The following is a 14,047-nucleotide window of genomic DNA, read 5'->3' on the forward strand; positions in this document are numbered from 1 at the left end:
AGTTCTAACAGTTTTTGATGGAGTCTTTAGGGTTTTCTCTTACAAGGTCATATTGTCAGTAAACAGTGACAGTTTCACTTCTTCCTTTCCTATTTGGAAACATATATTTTTAAAATTTTTATATTTTATATATATACATATATTTGAGACAGGATCTCGCTCTTTGCCCAGGCTGGAGTGCAATGGCATGAACACAGCTCACCGCATCCTTGACCTCCCAAGCTCAATAGATCCTCTTGCCTCAGCCCCCCGAGTAGCTGAGAATACAGGTGTGCACCAACTCACCCAGACAACTTTTGTATTTTTTATAGAGATGAGATCTTGCCATGTTGCCCAGGCTGGTCTCAAACTCCTGGCCTCAAGTGATCCTCCTGCCTCAGCCTCCCAAAGTGTTGGGATTACAGGTGTGAGCTACCACACCTGGCCTATTTGGATAATTTTATTTCTTTTTCTTTTTTTTGAGATGGAGTCTCAGTCTGTCACCCAGGCTGGAGTGTAGTGGCATGATCTCAGCTCACCGCAGTCTCCGCCTCCCAGGTTCAAGGGATTCTCCTACCTCAGCCTCCTGAGTAGTTGGGATTACAGGCACCCAGCACCACCCCCGGCTGATTTTTGTATTTTTAGTAGAGACAAGATTTCACTATGTTGGCCAGGCTGGTCTCGAACTCCTGCCCTCAGGTGATCCACCTGCCTCGGCCTCCCAAAGTGCTGGGATTACAGGCATTGGCCACCGCACCCAGCCAATTTTATTTCTTTTTCTTGTCTATTTGCTCAGGCTAGGACTTCCAATACTATATTGAACAGAAGTGGTGAGAGTGGGCATCCTTGTCTTGTTCCTGATTTTAGAGGAGAAGCTTTTAACTTTTTTTTCTGTTGAGAATGATGTTAGCTATGTATTTGTCGTGTGTGGCCTTTATTGTGTGGAGGTACATTCTTTTAATACTTTAATTTTGAAAGTTTTTATCAGGAAAAAATGTTGAATTTTACCATATGCCTTTTTTGCATCTATTGAGATGCTCATATAATTTTTCCCCTTCATTCTGTTAATATAGTGCATCATCTTTCTAGATTTGTGTATGTTGAGCTATCCTTGCATCCCTGGGATAAATCCCACTTGATTATGATGAATAATCCCTTTCATGTGCTGTTAAATTTACTTTGCTAGTATTTTATTGAGGATTTTTGTACCTATGTTTATCAGGGATATTGGCTGGGATCTTGTTTATTTGTGGCTTGTAATTTTCTTTTCATGTAGTCTCTTTGTCTGGCTTTGCTATCAGGGTAATGCTGACCTCACAAAATGAGTTTGAAAGTATTCCCTCTTCTGTTTTCGGGGGAGAGTTTGAGAAGGATTGGTATTAGTTCTTCTTTAAATGTTTGGTAGATGACTTCAGCAGTGAAACCATCAGATTCCGGGCTTTTTGTTGATGGGAGATTTTTTATTGCTGATTCAATCTCTTTACTCTCTGCTGGTCGGTTCAGATTTTCTATTTCCTCATGATTTAGGATTGATAAGTTGTATGTGTCCAGGAATGTATCCATTTCTTCTAGGTTATCCGTGTTGTTGTTGTATAATTGTTCATAGTTGTCTCTTAAGATTCTTTTTTTTTTTTTTTTTTATTGAGATGGGGTCTCGCTCTTTCGTCCAGGCTGGTGCAATCTTGGCTCATGGCAACCTCCGCCTCCCAGGTTCAAGTGATTCTCCTGCTTCAGCCTCTCTAGTGATGTGGGAATCAGGAGGACCAGACAGACCTTGGGGTATATACAGGAGGGTCTTTATTGAGTGCACTCAGACCCAGCAGACTTAACATCCAAAAACTAGGCCTAGAACAAAGACAGCACTTAACTTTTATATACAATTCAAAAAGAGGGTGGGCTAGCTGGAAGCAGGCTTACAGTGGCGTGAAAGCAAGGATACAGAGGCACAACAAAGACAGTTAATCAAATTGTGACAGGTTCATAACTCAGGATTACACGTGACTGTTGCTGTGCAGCCCAGATGTCTGTTATCTAGGTTTGCTCTAGTGCCTAGCACGGGCTTATCCATAACCTTCACTATGGTGCCCAGGTGGCTGTATCTCAGGCCTGCTCAGACGGTTGATGGCCTTCACTCCACTGCTTAGATAAAACAGAATACTTGAAGTTACTAGTTACAGAGACTAGGAATCATAAACTCATACCATAAGAGACAGGAAAATTTATTTTTCTCGTTATGTTGAGGGAGTGCTGGGAGAGTCTTCAGGGCACGTTAGATAGTATTATCAAGACTTTTCCTGGGTCTGGGCTGTGTCTGTTGCTGCCTCTGGGACAAGTCAGCCTAATACAGGGAAGCTTATTTCTCTCTCTTTTTAAAAAATTTTATTTTTCTTTATTTCTTTAATTTCCCACCTCACTAGTAGCTGGGATTACAGGTGCACATCATCACGCCTGGCTAATTTTTTGTATTTTTAATAAAGACAGGGTTTCACCATGTTGGCCAGGCTAGTTTTGAACTGCTGACCTCAAGTGATCGCCCGCCTCAGCCTCCCAGAGTGCTGGGATTACAGGCGTGAGCCACTGCGCACAACCAATCCTTTGTACTTTTGTGTTATCAGTTGCAATATCTCCTCTTCCATTTCTGATTTTGCTTGAGTCTTATCATATTTTTTTCTTATTTAGTCTACCTAAGGGTTTATCAACTTTATCTTTTGAAAAAACCAACTCTTAGTTTAATTAATCTTTTGTGTCATTTTTCTGATGTCTACTTTATTTTTATCTGCCCTGATCTTTATTTCCTTCCTTCTGCTAACTTTGTCTTCTTCTTCTTCTTCTTCTTCTTCTTCTTCTTCTTCTTCTTCTTCTTCTTCTTCTTCTTCTTCTTCTTCTTCTTCTTCTTCTTCTTCTCCTTCTCCTTCTCCTTCTCCTTCTCCTTCTCCTTCTCCTTCTCCTTCTCCTTCTCCTCCTCCTCCTCCTCCTCCTCCTCCTCCTCCTCCTCCTCCTCCTCCTCCTCCTCCTCCTTCCCCTCCTCCTCCTCCTTCTTTTTCTTCCTCTTCTTTTTTTCTTTTTAGACAGAGTTTCCCTATCGTTGCCCAGGCTAGTGTGCAATGGCACAATCTCGGCTCACTGCAACCTCCACCTCCAAGGTTCAAGCAATTCTCCTGCCGCAGCCTCCCAAGTAGCTGAGATTACAGGTGTGTGTCACCAAGCCCAGCTAATTTTTATATTTTTAGTAGAGATGGGATTTTGCCGTGTTGATCAGGCTGGATAGTCTTGAACTCCTGATCTTAGGTGATCCACCCACCTCGGCCTCCCAAAGTGCTGGTATTACAAGCGTGAACCACCATGCCTGGCCACTTTGTTCTTCTTTTGTAGTTTCCTTGAGGTGTAATATTAGGTTGTTAATTTGTGATATTTCTTTCCTTTTGATGTAGGCATTTAGTACCATGAACTTCCCTTTTAGAACTGCTTTTGGTGTATCTTACAAGTCTTCATTTATCACAAGATATTTTAAAATTTCCCTTTTAGTTTATTTGACCCAATATTTGTTCAGGAGCATATTATTTTATTTCCACATATTTATTCATTTTCCTTGATTCCTCCTGTTACTGATGTCTAGTTTCAAACCAATATGGTCACAAAAGATACTTAATATGATTCCAATCTTCTTAAATTTTTAAAGACTTTTCTATGGGCTAACATATGATGTCTCCTGGATAATGAGATGTGTGTGCTTGAGAAGAATGTGTACTCTATTGCTTTTGGATATAATGTTCTGTATATGTCTGTTAGATCCATTTTGTCTAAAGTGTAGCTCAAGTCCAGTGTTTTCTTATTGATTTTCTGTTTGAATGATCTGTCCATTGTTAAAAGTGATATACTGAATCCCTACTATTATTGTGTTGTAGTCTCTCTATTATAGGCTTTGCTGTGTAATTACCCTGAGGCTTACATAAAACACCTTATTACAGACTATTTTAAGTTGACAACAACTTAATTTTAATTTTAATGTCATGCTCAAACTGTATGCTTTTATTCCCCCTCCTCTCATGTTATATGCTTTTGATGCCACACTTCATACCTTTTTATAATTTGTATCCCTTAACCAGTTATTGTAGCTTTAGTTGTTTTTAATAGTTTTGCATTTAATCTTTATACTACATACTTTAATCTTTGTACTTTATGCCAGAGATATAATTCATTGCCCACTGCCATTGCAGAAATAGAGAATTTGGATTTGACAATGTGCGTACTTTTTCCAGTGACTTTTATATTTTCATATGTTTTTATGTTACTGCTTAGCATTCTCTTCCTTCAGCTTGAAGGAAGCATTTTTTGTAAGGCAGGCCTAGTGGTGATAGACTCTCAATTTTTAAGTCTTTACCACCCTATCATTTTTGAAAGACAAGATTATTTGGTATAGTATTCTGGTTGGCAAGATTTTTTTGTTTTAGGATTTTTAATATACCATTCCATTCCTTTCTGGACTGCAAGGTTTCTGAAGATAAATCTGCTGATAGTCTTATATGTGTTCTATTGTATGTGACAATTTGCTTTTTCCTTGATGCTTTCAGCACTTTCACTTTGTCTTTAACTTTTGACAATTTGATTATGATGTGTCTTGGTGTGAGTCTTTTGGATTCATCATTTGGTGTACTTTGGGCTTCTTGGATCTGGCTTTTTTTTTTTTTTTTTTTTTGAGACGGAGTCTCGCTCTGTAGCCCAGGCTGGAGTGCAGTGGCCGGATCTCAGCTCACTGCAAGCTCCGCCTCCCGGGTTCACACTGTTCTCCGGCCTCAGCCTCCCGAGTAGCTGGGACTACAGGCGCCTGCCACCTCGCCCGGCTAGTTTTTTGTATTTCTTAGTAGAGACGGGGTTTCACCGTGTTAGCCAGGATGGTCTCGATCTCCTGACCTAGTGATCCACCCGTCTCGGCCTCCCAAAGTGCTGGGATTACAGGCTTGAGCCACCGCGCCCAGCCCGGATCTGGCTTTTAATTTCCTTTCCTAGACTTGAGCATTTTCTGTCATTGTTTCTTTGAATATATTCTCTATGTTTTTCTTTCTCTCCCTCTCCTTCTCTGGCACACCAATAATGCATAAGTTTTTCAAATTGATGTTGTTCCATAACTCTATTAAATGATCTATACTCTTCTTTATTTTTTCTTTTTGCTCCCAGATTGAATGACTTCCAGTGACCTGTCTTCAAGTTCTTCCATCCTTTCTTCTGCTTGATCTGGTCTGCTATTGAACCCCTCTATTGAATTTTTCAGTTTAGTTATAGTATTCTTCAGATTTATAATTTGTTTGGTACTTTTTTTTTTTTTTTTTGAGATGGAGTCTAACTCTGTCGCCCAGGCTGGAGTGCAATGGCATAATATCTGCTCACCGCAAGCTCTGCCTCCCCTTTACATGCCATTCTCCTGCCTCAGCCTCCCAAGTAGCTGGGTCTACAGGTGCCCACCACCGTGCCTGGCTAATTTTTTGCATTTTTAGTAGAGATGGGGTTTCATTGGGTTAGCCAGGATGGTCTCGATCTCTTGACCTCATGATCTGCCCACGTTGGCCTCCCAAAGTGCTGGGATTACAGGCGTGAGCCACTGCACCCGGCACTGTTTGGTACTTTTTAATACTTTGTCTCTTTTTGTTGAAATTCCCAGTTTGTTCTTATATTGATCTCCTGACTTTGGTGAGCATCTTTATTACCATTATTATTATTATTATTATTATTATTTTTGAGACAGAGTCCACTCTCTTGCCCAGGCTGGAGTGCAGTGGTGTGATCTTGGCTCACTACAGCCTCCACCTTCCAGTTTCAATGATTCTTGTGCCTCGGCCTCCCAAATAGCTGGGACTACAGGTACGTGCCACCACACCTGGCTATTTTTTAAAATTTTTTTTATTTTTAGTAGAGATGAGATTTCACCATGTTGGCCAGGCTGGTCTCAAACTCCTAACCTCTAGTCATCCACTCTCCTCAGCTTCCCAAAGTGCTGGAATTACAGGCATGAGCCACTACTCACAGCCTATCACCATTATTTTGAATTGCTATCAGGTCAAACAATATCTCCCATTTGCTTGGGTTAGTTTCTGTAGAATTATCTTGCTTTTCTATTTGTAATGTGTATTCCTGTTTCTTCATTTCCCTTGACTCTCTGTGTTGGTTTCTGTGCATTAGGTAAGACAAATAACTCTTCCAGTCTTGTGAGGCTGGCCTTATAGAGGAGAAGAATCTCACCTATCTGTTCAGCCACCCGCCTTGGCCTCCCAAAGTGCTGGGATTACAGGTGTGAGCCACTGTGCCCTGCCTACAGTATAAGTTCTTCCATGTTTTTGAAAGAAACTGGAACAAAAGATTTTATCATATTTTTTATATTCATAGGATTTTTCTCAAGTGTGAATCCTTTCATGTTTTTTTAAGGTACTTGATATATCTGAATGCTTTCCTTATTCCTCACAATGAACAGGTTTTCTATGCAGTTTGAGTTATTTCGTGTATCTGACAGTAACTGGAAAGGCCACATTTTTTATGCTTACAGGATCTTTCTCCATTTTGAATCTGTTCACGTGTTTGAAAGGAACTGGGATAATTGAATGCTTTCCTACATTCCTTTCCTTCATTGGATGACTTTGTTTTTTTTGTTGTTTTTTTTTTTTGTTTGTTTTGAGACAGAGTCTTGCTGTGTCACCCAGGATAGAGTGCAGTAGCACACTACAGCCTTGAGCTCTTGGGCTCAAAAAGTCCTGCCTCTGTCTCTCGGTTAGCTGGAACAACAGGTGTGTACCACCATGCCTGGCTGATTTTTCGTTATTTTTTGTACAGATGAGATCTCACTACATTGCCCAAGCTGGTCTCAAACTCCTGGACTTAAGTGATCCTCCTGCCTCGGCCTCCCCAAGTGCTGGGATTAGAGGTATGAGCCACTGTACTTGGCATCTATTGCATTTTTCATTGCATTCATTGTATTTTTTCAATTCCAGAATCTTTTTATCCAAATAAATATATTTATTACAAGTGCATTGAGACTATACAGAATCATGGTTAAGAACACAGACTCTGTAGTTGGACTGCTTAGATTCAAAGCCCAGCTCTGCCCAGCCGTATAACCTTGGGCAGTTTTCTTAACTTCTCTGTGCAGTCATTGCCTCAACTGTGAAATGGGATAAAAATATCTAGCTGATAGGGTTCTTAAGGGAGTTCAATGAGTTAAAATATGTTCAGCAGTTAGAACTCATAGTAAGTACCATATATATTTTTGCCATTATTTTTATGTGGATACTTATCTATCATACACAAAAGGTAATTTTCCCCTATTTTTAACTGACATGTAATAATTATACATATTTATGGGATAAAGAATGGTATTTTGATGCATGTATACGATGCATAATGAACAAATGAGATTTGTTTGCATACCTATCACTTCAAAAATTTGTCATTTCTTTGTGTTGGGAATGTTCAAAATTCTCTCTTCTAGATTTTGAACATACACAGTAAATTATTGTCAGTTATATTCACCCTAGAGTGCTGTAGAACACTATAACTTATTCCTCCTATCTAGTTGTAATTTTGTGTCTGTTAACCAACCTCTCTATATTCTTGCTTCTCAGACTTTAATAACCATAATTCTTTTACAATTCAAGTTTTTTTGTTTGTTTGTTTGTTTGTTTGTTTGTTTTGAGACAGAGTCTTGCTCTGTCGCCCAGGCTGGAGTGCAGTGGCATGATCTTGACTCACTGCAACCTCCGCCTCCTGGGTTCAAGCAATTCTTCTGCCCTAAGCCTCCTGAGTAGGTGGGATTACAGGCACCTGCCATCATGCCTGGCTAATTTTTGTATTTTTATAGAGATGGGGTTTCACCATGTTGCCCAGGCTGGTCTTGAACTCCTGACCTCAGCTGATCCACCTGCCTTGGCCTCCCAAAGTTCTTGGATTACAGGCATGAGCCACTGCACCCAGCTTATAATTCTTATATTTCTATAAGCTCAATTTTGTGCTCTTTCCCACAAATGAATGAGAACATGTGGTTTTTATATTTCTGTGCCTGAGTTACTTCACTTACCATAATGTCCTCCAGGCTTATCCATGTTGCTGAAAATGACAATGATTTTTATCCTTTTTATGGCTGAATAGTATTTCACTGTGTATATATATCACATTTTCCTTTTCCATTTATCTGTTAATGGACATTTAGGTTTATTCCATATGTTAGCTATTGTGAATAGTGCTGCAGTGTACATGAGGATACTGGTATCCTTTTGATACACTGATTTCTTTTCTTTGGATAAATACCCAACAGCGGGATTGCTGGATCATATGGTAGCTCTGTTTTTAGCTTTTTTCAGAACCTTTCAAACTGTGTTCCATAATGGCTGTACTAATTTCCTTCCTGTGATAGTGCATTCCCTTTTTTTCTGCATCCTTGCTAGCATTTATTATTTTGTGTTTTTGTAATAATACCCATTATAACTGGGGTGAGATGATATTTCATTGTGGCTTTACTTTGCATTTCCTGGACACTTATTGCAGGTCCCAAATTTCTGGTTTTTAAAAAATAATTTCAGTCTCTGTTAAATTTCTTATTTTGATCACTTCCCCCCAATTTAATGAATTGTTTATCTACATCTTCTTGCAGTTTGCTGAGCTTTCTTAAAAGAAATATTTTGAATTCTTTGTTAGGTAGTTTGTTACCTTTGTTTCTTTGGGGTCAGCTACTGGGAGACGATTGTGTTCTTTGGTTGACGTATGTCTCCTTGTTTTGTCATGTTTCTTGTTGCTTTTATGGTAATGTCTGCACATGAGATGAAACAGTCACCTCCTCCAGAATTTATAGGCAACTTTCACTATGGAAAGACCGTCCCCTATGCAGAGGTGGCAAGGGCACTTGCTGAGTGGGGTGCAGTGAGTGATGCCAATCCTTAGCTATGCCAATCTTATTAGCAATCCTTCCTATATTCTCTGTATTTTTCGTTTCATTGCGTTGCTGATTTTTTTTTTTTTTTTTTGAGACAGGGTCTCCCTCTGTCACCCAGGCTGGAGTGCAGTGCATGATCATGGCTCACTGTAGCTTCAACCTCCAGGGCTCAAGCAATCCTCCTGCCTCAGCCTTCTAAGTAGCTGGGACCATAGGTGTGTGTCACCATGCCAGGCTAATTAACTTTTTTTTTTTTTTTTTGAGACAGAGTCTCACTCTGTCATCCAGGCTGGAGTGCAGTGGTGCAATCTCAGTTCACTGCAAGCTCCATCTCCCGGGTTCACGCCATTCTCCTGCCTCAGCCTTCCGAGTAGCTGGAACTACAGGTGCCCACCACCACACCCAGCTAATTTGTTGTTTTTTTTTTTTAGTAGAGACGGGGTTTCACCATGTTAGCCAGGATGCTCTTGATCTCCTGACCTCGTGATCCACCTGCCTTGGCCTCCCAAAGCACTGGGATTACAGGCATAGTTTTTTTTACTACAGGGTCTTGCTATGTTGCCCAGGTTGGTTTGCTGTAGATTCTTTAATGAACCTTGAGATCTTTCTGGGTTAGTTTGGTTTGTAAATAGCTGTCTATATTTGTTTGTTTTTGTGTTTTGTTTTTTGTAGAAGGCTGAAGGTTGGTAATTCCTATCCTGCTATCTTGGTGATATCCCCTCTCAGGCTCTTTCAAGATATTCTCTTCATGGTCTCTCTCTTTTTTTTTTTCCTTAGGGCTAGAGAATATGTTTATATGCTTCCACGTTAGGTTCAGATGCCCATGTCACACATGGATGAGGGGGTGTCTCTGATGTTTCAATTTATTTTCAAGCATTTGATTCTAGCACCTTTTCACAAGTCTGTAGAGCACAAACAGGCTTTCCCTATATGTCATTATATTTCGATAATGCTTTATTAAAGGATAAATGAATATGTAGCTTTATTGGGAAATGTTTACAAGTATCAGAAAGGACTAATCAAGCATCCTATATAAAACTTTCCAAACCTCTGGGGACGCCTGCGGAGGAAGATAAAGTATACTATACCCAGAAATCTGTAGTACATTGAAGTATCTGATACCTGCTTGGGGATAATCTATTATTCTACACACATAGACCAAGGTTGGTCATTCTGTCAGAGGATGCTCTCAGGAGGGGCTGAGCAACTTACGGGCAGCAGGCTCTCACTAGTGTATATTCCAACTGAACCTTCAGCTCCAGAACTGGTTCTACATGGGGCCTAGACCTCCTAACATCTGGGTGTCCATGAACATATGGTCACTCTTCCTCCTTTTGTGTCCACCTGGAAGCCATCTACATCCCCAGCTCCAATCTGCCTCACATGGCTGTGCTTCTTCAGTGAATTTGGTGATACACATGCTGCCTGGGGGCTTCCTCTTCAGAAGATTGGTGACTCCTAGCTGGGCCATGGAAGGGACACCACCACTGTCCTCGCTGGGGGCCATCTCTTCTGTTCTCTGAAGCTCAGGGAGGTTGAAGACTAGCAGAACTTGAATGAAAGACACCCTGATAATATCAGCTCCTATTTGCTTTTCCCACCTGCCTCCACGAAGAATCAGTCATATATTTCTCTATCCTCTGCCCCTGCCTCCCAGCTCCTCACATCTGTTACCGTCAGATGCCCTTGGTACCTGGTTATGATATAGGTGGGCAGTGGCATCCTAGCCCTCAGCACTCGTGGCACCTACACTACACTGGAGTGACCAGGCAGCAGGATCCCACCCTTCGACCAGAGAAAAAGGTTCCCAACATCCTCTGACTCTGCCAGCCACGGCAAGGCTCTAAAATCCACAGGTGCATCCCAAAGGTCCAAACCACTTTCTGTGCCTAACTTATTGCCCTGGTGAAGTAGATTCAAGTATTTGATACCTGTTTGAGGATAACCTAATCATTCTACATACATATACCTAGGTTAGTCAGTCTGCCAGGGACACTCCCTGTAGACTTTCTTCCATCAGATTCACATGACAGGGACTGACCAAGGGAAGAAAGGGCCTTATACACAGAGTACATTGTGGAAAAAAAGTGTGTGTGTGTGTGTGTGTGTGTGTGATGTTTACATATCTACAACCAAAAAAAATGTAACCAAGTCTTATTTTGGTTTATAATTAGTGGACTTTTTTTTTTTTTTTTGAGACGGAGTCTCGCTCTGTCGCCCAGGCTGGAGTGCAGTGGCCGGATCTCAGCTCACTGCAAGGTCTGCCTCCCGGGTTCACGCCATTCTCCTGCCTCAGCCTCCCAAGTAGCTGGGATTACAGGCGCCCGCCACCTCACCCGGCTAATTTTTTTTGTATTTTTAGTAGAGACAGGGTTTCACCGTGTTAGCCAGGATGGTCTCGATCTCCTGACCTCGTGATCCGCCCATCTTGGCCTCCCAAAGTGCTGGGATTACAGGCTTGAGCCACCGCGCCCGGCCCTAATTAGTGGACTTTTAAAAATCATTCCATGGTACTGTCATGACTCAGTGATGGTGGCGAATGCTCAGAATTAAAAGGAAAACCTTAAATAGGGGAATTTTTGTAATAAAATGTTATTCTTGGCCGGGTGTGGTAGCTCACTCCTGTAATCCCAGCACTTTGGGAGGCTGAGGCAGGCATATCACCTGAGGTTGGGCGTTCGAGACCAGCCTGGCCAACATGGTGAAACCCCGTCTCTACTAAAAATACAAAAATTAGCCGGGCATGGTGGTGCACGTCTGTAATCCCAGTCACGAGGCTGAGACACAAAAATTGGTTGAACCCCAGAGGCAGAGGTTGCAGTGAGCCAAGATCGTACCACTGTACCCCAACCTGGGTGACAGAGCAACACTCTCTCTCAAAAAAAAAAATGTTTCTTGTCTGCAAGCAAGAAACATTTTAGTAATCTGGGTGGTAGAACTGCAAGTAACTTAAAACTATTAGGCCCCTAGTTTATATTAGCTTAAAACTTCACTAGTGTAAAGAGCTGGATGTCTAACTTTTGTCAAGTTCTACTTAGGCAGTATTTCACAGATAGGGTGCAACAAATTCACATTTCATGTCATGAAATATACCCTATATTCGTTTCCTAGGGATACTATAATAAAGTATCACTAACTGGGTGACTTAAAACAGCAGAACTTATTCTCTCATGTTTTTGAGGCTAGAAGGCTGAAATCAAGGTGTCAGTGCCCTGTTCTCTCTGAAGCCAGTTGGGGAGAATCCTTGTTTCTCGTAGCTTCTGCTGGTTGCCAGCAATCCTTGACGTTCTGTGGCTTGCAAACGTGTCATTTCAACCTCTACCTTCACCTTTACGTGGACTGCTGTGTGTCAGTAACTTCATACCATCTTCCCTCTGTGTGTCTGTGTCCAAATTTCCCTCTTATAAGGACACTAGTCATTGGATTAGGGCCCGCCCTAATGTCATCATCTTAACTTGATTACATCAGCAAAGATGCCCCACCACCTCTCCATTTCTTTCTTTATTTAGAGACAGAGTCTTGCTCTGTTGCCGAGGCTGGAGTACAGTGGCATGATCTTGGATCACTGCAACCTCCACGTGCCAGGTTCAAGCTATTCTCCTGCCTCAGCCTCCTGAATATCTGGGACTACAGGCATGTGCCACCATGCCCAGCTAATTTTTCTATGTTTAGTAGAGACGGGGTTTCACCATGTTGGCCAGGCTGGTCTTGAACTCCTGTCCTCAGGTGATATACCTGCCTCGGCCTCCCAAAGTACTGGGATTACAGGCGTGAGCCACTGCGCCTGACTTCCTCCCCATTGAGGAATATGATCATGTTCACAGGTTCTGGGGGTACCTGAACTTGAACACGTATTTTTGGGGAACACTATTCAACCCACAACACACACTTTCTGATTTCTCTTGTGTAATGATTAGATCAGTAGTTCCCATCTTGGGGCTCTTGAGATTTTAAGTCCCTGCCATGACCCTTATTAGACCAGATTTTTTGATATGTTACTAAGTCATCCTGAGCCTCTTTATGTACAAACTCAATCTTCGTGTGGTTGATGGTCTACATATGGCAAGTGTTTGTCAATAGATTTGGTCCATAGTAAATGTTCACTAAGAGGAACAGGCAGTATTCAGGAACATATGTTCTGTATTAAACAGCCTAGGTTGAAATGTTGACTCCTCTTATTTGCTGTGTGATCTCACTCAAGTTCCTGAATTTTGCTGTGCCTTAGTTTTGTAAATCCTGGAAGTATGAGGTTTTGTATGAGGTTTTGTAAATCCTGGAAGTATGAGGTTTTGTAAATCCTGGAAGTATGAGGTTTTGTAAATCCTGGAAGTATGAGGATGTCCACATGAGTTAATACATGAAAACGTCTTAGCAAATGCTTGGGACACATTAAAAACTCAGTAACTGTTAGCTACTATTACCTTCAAATATAACCAAGTGACAAAAGGGGAGTACCATTAACCCTCAGAAAATCAGATTAATATTCTAGCTTTGTGACCTGTACAAAGTACTTAACTTCCCAGTTTTAGTGCCTTTGTCTGTGAAATAATACTTAACTTTTCTGGCTATGATGACAAAGTGAGAAAATGCATGCCAAGTGCCTAACATAAAATCAATGCTAAGAAATGGTAGCTATTATTAGTAACAAAGAATTTTGCAAAAATTTCTCTTTAAATCCCAGGCGTTAGTCATATTGAATTACTTGTAGTTTCTCAAACATGTTCTCATTTTCATGTGTACCTGCTATCTTGCTTTGCGACTCCACTGTGTTCTTCACTTGACTGGCTCCTACCAGTTCTTCAAGATGCAGGTGTTTCCTTCCCTGGAAAACATTTCCTAAAGTCTGGGGACATGTTTTCTGTTTTCCTCTATTATTGTACTTCTTATACTCTCTTTCTATTGACCTATTTTCTTCCACTATAAGACACTTTCTTCTTGTGTGACTTTCAGATAAGCTACTGAAAGTCTTGGTTTCCTCATCTGTGAAACAGGGATGTAAAAGTTAAATGAGATGCACTTGGCACTTAGGCCAATGTCTAGCACTTTCCCCAGTGCCAATAATATAATTGGCAGTCAACAGGTGTTTACTTATGAAATTAAAATGATTTACATATTTTATTCAATCTAAAAAAAATCAGAATGTATAGGCCATACATA

The sequence above is a fragment of the Chlorocebus sabaeus genome, chromosome 12, assembly GCF_047675955.1.
Source record: "Chlorocebus sabaeus isolate Y175 chromosome 12, mChlSab1.0.hap1, whole genome shotgun sequence".
Lineage (NCBI taxonomy): Eukaryota > Metazoa > Chordata > Mammalia > Primates > Cercopithecidae > Chlorocebus > Chlorocebus sabaeus.